This window comes from Rhodnius prolixus, unplaced genomic scaffold, assembly GCF_049639745.1.
Source record: "Rhodnius prolixus isolate KJV_2025 unplaced genomic scaffold, Rpr scaffold_4, whole genome shotgun sequence".
Taxonomy (NCBI): Eukaryota; Metazoa; Arthropoda; class Insecta; order Hemiptera; family Reduviidae; genus Rhodnius; species Rhodnius prolixus.
In genome coordinates, this window is record NW_027411614.1 from 41,830,028 (window position 1) to 41,840,606 (window position 10,579).

General features: G+C 31.5%; 1 long non-coding RNA gene across 6 annotated transcripts in view; it reads left to right on the plus strand.

Annotated features, from left to right (window-relative positions):
* The window catches only part of LOC141455333 (uncharacterized), a 145,723-nt gene extending 135,732 nt beyond the window's left edge, over positions 1–9,991 (plus strand). Inside the window, exons 5-12 of one of the 6 annotated variants that reach the window (XR_012459208.1) lie at positions 1,056–1,257; positions 2,702–2,919; positions 3,097–3,214; positions 4,778–5,020; positions 6,335–6,539; positions 8,314–8,498; positions 9,147–9,293; positions 9,813–9,991. This is a non-coding gene — a long non-coding RNA (uncharacterized lncRNA). Of the gene's footprint in view, positions 1–1,055; positions 1,258–2,312; positions 2,627–2,701; positions 2,920–3,096; positions 3,320–4,777; positions 5,021–6,334; positions 6,540–8,313; positions 8,499–9,146; positions 9,294–9,812 lie in introns of those variants that run through there. The other 5 variants (XR_012459207.1, XR_012459204.1, XR_012459209.1 and 2 more) reach the window with 5 other exon arrangements.
* Positions 9,992–10,579: the final 588 nt, after the last annotated feature.

Genomic DNA, 10,579 nt, shown 5'->3' on the forward strand with positions numbered 1-10,579 from the left:
TGGCAGTGATGGATAATACTGTTGGTTTCGTAGTGTGGTTGTTTTTGTCTATTCCTGAATGATTTAAAGATTCTCACCCATTATCAGAAGTTGATTAATTAGTTTCATTTAGAGAATTTGACTTCCACTGGGTTGCTAACATACACAACACTTGCTGATTCAGCAACGAATGTTGAGCAAGTGAAGATCTAATAGAAACAGCTGTCGAAGAAAACTAGTGGAACTCAAATTTTCTGCGTAAAATGATAATTAAAAAGAAAAACATCCGTGCTGCGAAAGGTAAAATGAACGATGGATATTCTTGCAATAAGATTTTAAAAATATTGAGGAAAATGTTACATCCGTTATGTTTTAAAGATTTCTTTGCCACTCAATTCTTTGGACTGTTCTTGCAGCCAATATGCAGATAATATTGCCCACATCATTTGTAACTCTTGATGGCCATTTAAGAGCACGAATAGAATCATCCCTAGTTATTTTAAACTTTAGAAACTTCTCTTTGGATCTTATATTTATGTGATCATAATTATACTTCAGAAGTGCTCAGTTTTACAAATATAGAAATCATATAGAAACTAGAAAGAACTGGTATAGTGTAATTTATAATATAATAATATTTATTACTTCACAGTTTGACAATCTTTACACTCTAAATGAGTTTGGTGACAAGAAAGTTGTGCAGACTTTCTACAATCTGGCAGCTCTCTGTCGGCTGATTATTTTACTTTTCTCCGTACGTACCTAGACCATGTGAAGAAGAGCTACCCTAAATAAACTGTCTACCTTCTTCTGTTGTTCTTGTTGATATGTTCTTATAATAAGTTGATATTTCACTGCACACTTGATGACGAACTTTCTATTTCCACTTTTTTTATCAAGATAACATTGACCTAAAATTTTCTAACGTCTGTTTCTAGTGAATATTTCTTTCTTAGTAATCATAAATTAGTTTAAAAGATAAAACATTGAAAATAGGAGATTATTTGCAAAGTAGATAGATATTTGTTATCACAATTTTGAGAAGCCCATGAACAGTGTTTTTAACATCTTTCTAGGTCACAGCATACAATAGCAGCTCTACTGATGGAAGTACAGAGAATAAATACCGTTCTGCCATAGCATTCCTTACACCGATAATTCACGAGACAAAGCTAGAAGCTGAAATCAATCAAAGTAATGAGGAAAGAGTAAGCTGCCAGACGAGGGATATCCAAGAACAGACAGTCAACAAATTACAGATCGTTCTTGGGAAGACTAGTAAGTAAAACCCGATTTAAAGTATACTAAATACCTATTCGAATCGGAAGTTTTGCAGTTTCCTCCAACTTTTGGAGTGTCACCGGAAATACAAGTTTCTTCAATGTTCTTAAATTCCGAAGAATTTTTTCACTCAATTTTTTCAAATTTATGCTTTTTTTGTTTAAAAATTATTTAGTGATGTAAATAAATTTTCTAGTTTCTTGATATTTTCTAGGATAGAAACTTCCCTCTCAAGGGTTATTTTGGTAAATGTACTTCTATTTAAACATGTTTAATACTAAAGATGATTTAACATATTGCCGAACTTGAAGAAAAAACGCTTATTTATTAATTATTTTTCCTAATACTACTTCATTTGATTTCTCTCTTTCTTTATTAATTTTTTTAATCAATCGTACAGAAAGCTACACTTTTGGTAAACATTTGTTTTTACGATTAAAGTTATTTATAGATATTATAATTCTGCATTTAAAAAAAAAAGTAATAAAACTAAGACTAGGTGAATAGGCTGGCTGATAAGATTGGGTAATAAAAAGTAGAAAGAAGATTCAGCACGCTGGACGGCGAATTACGTTCAAGAAAGGAAGGAAGTAAAATTTTGTAAACACCGGGACCATCTTGAGCAAATAAAACAAGATTTGAAAAAGAGATAGGCCCGAGGACGGGATGTGGTGTGTTCTGGACCGGAGATTTGACGCATCGTTAAACTCCCATCAACTGTACGCTGTGTACTACCAAGATAGCAGTATTAGCACAACTTGTTTATATTTCAAACGCCAGTTGGTTGGCCAATTTTTCTATTTAGATTCGTTATTTCTGTTGCCAGCAATCACTTCTACTGCTAGTTCGTCGAGAATCTTTTTAGGAGGAAATTAATGAAAGAGCAAATTAAAATATTTTTTTATTATTTGTATTTATTTATTTGCATTAAGGCAGGAGCCTTAACAGAATGTCATTTATAAATTAAAATAAAAAGAATTTTGTTCTGCAGCATAATCGATTGACAATGTATAATCGATGTTGATAGCCTGCCACAGTTGTTATCTACTTGTTGGCATCAGGTTAAACTAGTCCTTGTCTGATTAGCACTGCACCTATCGAATACGATTGTGGCGGATCTTGTGAATATTTACAGTTAAACTGTCGTTTAATAATATTACGTTTTGCATAATTGAATATTATTATTAAAATGTATAATTGTAAGCTTGGTGTTTATGTTTAATTTTGTATGATTGAAATTTGACTCCTAACGTACATTGCACTTGCTTTACACACCACTTTTTAACTTCTTTGAATACATTTCGGTATTAGTTTCGAAAAAACACATTTTCTTGCCATTGCTGAAAAAAACAAATCTCGTCATAATGTAAGAACTTACGATTCACTAACCATATTGTTATTATTATTAATTTAAGGCTAATTGACATCTCGTGTCTTCTAGGTGCACGAGAATGGTTAATTATTGGCAACTCTCATCAGATGTGAGCGCCTAGGAAATTTAAATCTCTTGAGAGTAGTACGGTTGGATTTTAACCCGAACATCCAGATTAGTAGCCAGCGCGCTATTTAGTTAATTCCTTCTTTGTGGCTGAAGGTTAGTCAGTTTTGGCTAGCCACTTCTTCGAGGATCAAGAAGAAGCAAATTAGGGAAAGGTACAAGTAAGACACAAAGCTTAAGATCTTTAACTTAATTATAATACAAATATTTTATATTGTTCTGCTTTTTAATTGTTTCGATAAGCACAGCCTTATCTCTTAAATATTGAGTTAAGAATGTACTATTTTATATGTAAAGTAAGTGTAAACGATGAATAGTAGTTTAATGTATTTTTCTAGATCTTTTTTTACTAAAGAAAATTTGCTACACTTCGCCTTCAAGACGGCTCTTCAAGACGGCTCCAAGACGAAGCTTCAATATGTCAATGTTTGGATAGCACAGTTTAAATTGGAAAAGGTGAAGTTACAAGGGATTGCTTTGCAATACGTAAATTTACTTTTTTTTTCGGCGCATCGACGTCTATGATCATTGTCATAAAAAAATGATGTGGAAATGCTACAGGTACCAATATCTATCTTTAGATTGTGTTTATTAATAATAAAAACGATCCTCCGTTAGACGTCCACCGGAAGTCTAGGTCTTCTCTTTCTTAACTCACCCGCCCTCTCTTTCTACAAGAGACATTTCAACAATATTTCAATGTGCCTTCATCAATGTTTTACGTGTGGGTGTAGGGTGTGTCCAGAATATTTTGTTTTCTTTTTAATTTTTTCTTTTCCCTGTTACCTGTATTTTTCTATTTTTTGTTTTCTTCTTTTTTTTACTCTATTTGTCATGCGCACTCTATGCTTTAATGATATGTCAAAAAGGGCACTCCTTACTTTAAAAGCGTTGTGTGTGTTGGTGGATGGAGCCCATCCAGACTTCTAATGTGAGCTGTATGTTAATAAGTTCGACAGTATCACCTCCTCCTTCTCCGGATCAGGTTTTATATGTACTTATATTTGTACATGTAAATTGATCCTTATTAGATATCTGTTTGTGCATAGGCTAGGTTTTCGGGTCCAACAAGTCAAAGATAGCTGAGAGATAAACTTGATGACCACATAAACTGATCATTTAACCTCTCTATTCATTTATTTATTATTATTTATTGAGGTGAGCAAAAAAGAAAATTGTTTCATAATTTTTTATAATCTACAGAATAAATCCACCTGTCTAGGTAAGTTGTGCATTCTACGCCATTCAATAATTTTAGTATAGCAGATTGCATGAACTACAGCAGTGACTTACTTGTTTTTAAATTTCGCTTACTCCGATAAAAATCTAATGGAGGTAAAGATAATAGCTTCATTTCTTCCCGTTATTGTGTTAGTTTCGATGAATGGGATCTAATGCATTTAATACTTAGACATAGATTTATTTACTTTAAGTCCACCAAGCTTTTGCGAAAAAAGTAAAACATTAGGTTATCCTTCAATTAAACCGTCTCTTTTGTCTTCCTCCTGCCAGCAACTGACAGAATTTCCATCAAACTGCATAAGGTTACCTTTACTTTACGGTTAATTTCTAAGCTAGAAGGTTGATGTAATTATATTTTAGTTTTTAAATATCGTAAACATAAAGTGAAAATGCGAACACCGAATGTTTAAAGAAAATATGAAAAGTGCTAGTGAAGCTATTAGGGAATACATACTCACTTATTGGATTTGTTTTTAATTACTTTGAAATAAAAGCTAAAAAAAAGAATATCACAAACTTTTTCCACTAAATTGGATCACAAATTAAAACTGTCCTTTAATTGGTGATCGTCAAAAAGTACACGAAATGGCGTAACGTTGAACTTTGACCATTTTTCCCTACAATTAGTAGCATTATTTAAAAAAAGAAATTATTTGTAAGTTTAATAACAGCAAAATGATGTTAACGACCATTTTATTTATTTGTTATAATTGTATACGTGTTTATTATTTTATAATTTCAATATTTGTGCACTTTATAACAATTTATTTTAATTAGGCAAATGAAGGTTGGAGTGATGTCGCTCTTCATTGGTACTTCATTCCAGTTCTCAGACTTCCAAAAGGCAGTGGCACTTCTCACTAAGACTAAGTGGATAAGCAGAATTAAACCAGAGAGATGAGGGTCAGAGCTAAAGAAGAGTTGAATTCGCTCTCAACTCTGCTTGAGATCCTGCTTCGCCTCCTAAAACCTAAAACAGAATATATTAAGTCAGCAACAGGGATGTTTATAACATTTTCCGTATGTATTTATTTTTTTATAAATTGTTACAGGTAATATATTTGAACTTATACAAGTGTTAGGTAAATAATCCTTCAATTATAAATTTTACTTGTACTTCTAAGTTTATTGCCAAATGCTACCACATTAAAGGATAAAATTTTAATGATTTTTACTTTATATCGTATAGAATAATAGTCGTAATGTAAGTATTTTAATATTCATCAACTATACTATAAACAGTTTAATGAACTATTCAGGATACTTCATAAATAATTGTCTTTTAATCACAATCATTAGGTGAATTGTACTAATTATTTTGGGAAACAGGGGACCTGAATTTTTTAAAATTACGGAACTATTTTGTCCCTCCAGGTTAGTTTGGTTTTCAGACAGGCTATAGTTGCCTTATATGTTGCATTTTCTTTTCTTTACCACGCCCAAACATATTGTTGAAAACCGTTTTCACCCCTATTTAAACATGCTCATTAAATTGAGGATATTATCTTGACGGTTTAGCCAATTTTTCAGGGATCTGACAGCTTCACTTACCTCGGTATCCCAGCCTAACCTCACTCTGATAACCTCCAACACTCACACAGCCTGCGGAGGTAGGTGATTTAGGTTCAGCGACCCAGAAGGCAAACCATCGCTAACAGAAATGTACAATATTAGTTAGCAAAAATATTGTATTGCTCTTGTAATCATCCCCAGGATAAGATTAGTTTTTTGCTCCACTAAAACTAGACCGAGATTACGACTGCTGTTTTGTGTTTGTTTCCTTTGGAAACATATATATTTAGAAGGAATCAATCAGAGTGCGGGTTTTTATGAGGAACAGAAGGGAGTCTTGCAGGCTGGCAAAGCCCGTCCAAATCAGATCCACAGAGCTGATAGTCCTCTATGTACACACTAATGATACGTTATGATTGTATGCAACGCCCACTATCTTGTATACCTAGCGCCAAACCTACGTGGGAGTACATTATATATATATATATATATATATATATATATAATATTTCTGTGTTGATCATTTTTATCAAATATATAGTATAATACATATATTTGGACTAAAGATTAATTTAACTAACTTGAATTAAATCAAAAAGAGAGGTGATTAAAACAAGGCTTTCTATAAAAACTAAAATTTCCCTAAAATCTTTCCGAATTTACAAAAATTTGCAGTTTAAATGGAGACTGTGAAAGTACAAAGTTGTAAAACTAATTTAATTTATCATATTTATTGTTTTATTCTGTGTTTAAGCGAAGAGAAGTTGGTGTGAATTAATGAAGTTTGGTTACTATATATTAAAATGGTGGAAATCATTGCAGGCTCAAGTATCTGCTGCAATAAAAGGCTGCTTATCTCACCCTTAGCAAAATCTTCGTTGCCGCCTAATTGTTAAACGCGCAACTAATACTAAAAAGCGACACCATCGATACAAATTTCAACTCTTCACTCCTTATCGGGGGGGATTGTACTCTTGTATTCGACAGAAATCTGGAGGTTTTATGTACCAGCTCTTAATGTAAAGAGGTGAGTTAAAATTCTTTAAGTTATTATGATTTACATTGTGATAGAAGTGTGAAAAGGAACTTTATTTTACCTATATTATGTAATTTTAATAAACTTCTCAAATTTTTACTTTTAAAAGAAGTAGAATTAAAATATTCCGTTTGACAATACAAGTGCAATCAACTTATCAATATTATAGTCCTTTAAGAAAATTTCTGGCATTTAACACCCCTTCAACATTCTGTTGCTTGCAAAATTTATATAAATCCTGGCTTGGCTTCCTTCCTCCGTCTATCTTTCTAAGTATTACTCTTGTCAAAATCTTCTTCTCCCAGATACTCTTCAGACGAACGTCTTTTTTAGATAGCGCCCTCAGCTTTTATAAATTACCTTCTTGGCTTGAAGCCCAACAAGTTTTGTAATACCAAGATTTCTCGCCAATATTTTAGTTTTTATTCGTAATCCATATTAATTTCACTTTAAGCACTTTTCTTCGTGAGGAAAAATGTATTTTCAAACATAAAGTATAAATAAATGGAAAGAGAACACAATCTGTCTATTGTGGATTTTTAAAAGATAGTGTGTCGGTTAAGTAGGCTGTCCAATATACTAGCAGAGAGGATATTACTCGCTAGTGATGATTATCTTCGCACAGTTTCCTGCAAAAAAGTTACTCTAGTGTCGTCACACTCGGACGAGCTAGCAAACTCTTCGTTATCTTCATTAAACATCTCAACTTCACTTCATTTCTTCCTCTTTCTGCCACTTCTCCTTCCATCCTTGTCCACCAATTAATTTATCTATAATTATATTCTTATGAATGCAATAAATAAACAATGTAAGATGCATTTCCTGCAATTGCTACAAATATATGTTATAACGATGCACTTTTTCCATAAGAATGCCATAAAGAGATTTTACGTAGATCAGTTAAATAGAAAAAATAAATCTAAGAAAAAGAAGGCACAGAAATACATATAGCATTTTTAGCTTGTTCAGATAAACTTAAATATATTCAGCTATATCAGAAAGGTCCGATACTTATAAGCGGAAATATGAAAGTAAAGTAAACCCTTCCAGCCTCCACCATTCAACAGGAATATAACTTCGTAAAGAGTCAAATTCTTTTTAATATTTAACTCAATATTCCATCAGGACTGTACAGACACCCACGTAGTGTTCTTCTCTAAGAGCACAAAGCCTCTATTGCTCAGATCTCATCTCATTATTGTTAAGATCAAGTGCCCAACTAATTAAAAAGTCAATCTAAAAAAGTTCAAGTTATTTCCATCACCTGCCTGCTGAACCAAGTATTGAATCTTTGTATAAACAGAGGAAACTGGACTCATTTGTCCATTCTCATTCTTTATATGTTCTATTTTTCATTGATCTACACCCTGCCAGAATACCATCGCTTTTGATTTTGTCAAATTAGTTGCAACATTCTTTGGTTTTTACCGTAAAGCACAAGTCTGTAAATCATCATCTGTAGGATATTTCGCCTAAAAAAACCCATATTACATAAGGTCTAGTTAATTTTTAGAACCTTTGTTATTGAATAATTATCTGTTTATTAAAAAGCAATATACTTATCTCTCTTGCTCAGAAAACCTAACAAATTCTACTGGATGCTGCAATTTATAACACCATTACCTTACAAACTGGGCAGTTAAATTAAAAGATAAAGTTAAATTATTTTTCATGTTTTATTGGAATATACATATAATAGAGCTCTGTCTTTGTGGTCCCTAATCTCTTTTAACATAACTTGAAGCTATTATTCTTCTGTTTTTAGGAAGTGGTATCATTTTATTGAATGATCATGAATCTTCTGATAGTAAAGATAAGAAGGAAAACAATATAGATAAAGGATTTTTACAGGAGCTTAATCCAACAAGAAAACTTTAAAATTTTCAAAATTCCAAAATGAAGAATTAATCTCAAAACTTCAAAACACTTCAAACAAGAAACCAGATCCAGGTATTGTAATCAATTAAACAGATTTGTTTTTGTCTTACTAAAAACTCTATAAATTATATTTCTAAATGTATCCTAAAAATTTTGATTATAAAGCTTCCTTAATTATTTAAGTTTATTAGATTCAAATTTCCAAATTATAATTTTGTCTCCAAAGTTGCTAAGTGAATAATATAATTCTACTACAATTGTTTGACCTAACTTAAGAACACTTTTATTGAATGTATTATTTAAAAATAATTGAAAATAAAGTAGGAAAAAAAGTAAAATGAAGTCGGCAATAATTTTTGAGAAAATAGCATGTCAATGCGATCTAGCAGCATTTGTAAGAACTACAAGAAACATTTAATTCAAGCATTCACCGCTAGATAGCATGTAAGTGTTCTTTTACGTTTCCTCAGTTGCAGCAAATTTAATAACCTTCCGTTTTAAACTAAATTGATAGAACTACCCACCAATCCTGTAAATAGTATTAGATTAATAGAAAACCATTACAATCAAAATCTAAGTCATAATAGGTTAATTCCACTAAATAATAACAATATGCATTAATACTTGCTAATAATACAGTAAGATTTCTAAATAAAAATTCAAAATACAAAATACTACTGCACAAGAACTTACTTTAGAACTGCTGCTTTTGTTTTTCAGTTATCACCCTAATCTTGCATCTTCTGAGGGAAAGTATTGTAATTGTGCTACATTCCGCAGTTTATGGCATTTTCTTATGGCAAAAGATTGAAATCACAGAAAAAACTATTAACAGCTCTACTGTAAGTTCTTGTTATTGTTCTTGAGGTAGGTCACCAACGTTTAATCTTCATTGTTTTTTTTCATACATTTCTTATTTTTGTAAAATGGTGTCAGTGAAAAATGACGTAAAGCATTTATCCAATGAAAATATCCAAACCAATTACGTAATCTTTAATTTGATTGAAAAATTTAACATCAAACACGCATCCCTTACTTAATTCCATTTTTGTGGAAGATTTAATTCGATTTTATTGATTAACAAAAAATTTGTTAAAAATTTATTTAATAGTGCATGTGAACTCTAGGTTTATTTCAACCACGTTCACGTTGTGAATTATCTACTGAGGTTTTTATGTAGTATTTTCCTTTAATTTATTGTTTTTTTGATCTTTCGTTAACTTACAGCCCCATAAGCTTAGCTTACATAAGAAATTTATATTTGAAGGGTCTCTCTATACCCCCAACAGCATGACCGTAAATATGAGATGATTCGCATCCATTCGATTTCCGATAGTAAACTGAACAAGATAATCTACCTACATTTCATCTTTGGAACTGTTCTAGGTAGTTCTATACACGTCTAATGAGTCTCTAACATGGTTAAATGGAATGAAAGGTGGTCTAGTGAGTCACCAACATGGTTAAATGTAAGATTAAAGTCCTATAATAATCTGTTTGAAATTATAATTATTTATTGTAAAACAGAGTATAAATAATTTTTAGAAAATAAACAAATTAATTAATATTTTATTTATTTTCCCTTTTTTACACTTAATATGAAAAAATTAAAATAATACAAAAGTAGTTGATAATATTGCATTAAATCTTTGCATAAATAATGAAAATCCAAAAAAATAAAAAGAATAAAAAAAAAAGGTCAAAATTTACTGCCAAAGTCAAGAGTGTGAATAAGAAGTAAGCAAGGTTGCAATAGCTTACTTGAGAGTGTGAGGTTACTAGAGGTAAAACAGAGCAGGGCGAGCGATCTAGTGGCAACTAGTGGAACTAACCGCCCCGTTGTCATAGTAATTCTTTGAATAACTTGGAAAATGACTATTAAACAGTGATTGTACCGCTTCCTGGGAGAGACAGAATGAACTTAAGTTGATTTGTTATTAATTTTCATTGTTTCTTTTAATTACTCCTTCTCTAGGGTTTTTTTAAATAAGGCATTATGGCAATTAGGTGGCATTAATTAAGTGTTAATTAATGATACCGGAAGTGAGCTGAAATTAATTGTTTTATGTTGGAAAAAATAAAACAAAAAGTATCTCTTGTCGAGTGTGCAAATGTACCTCTAGGCTATATAGCTAAGTGAAATTCGCAGGGCG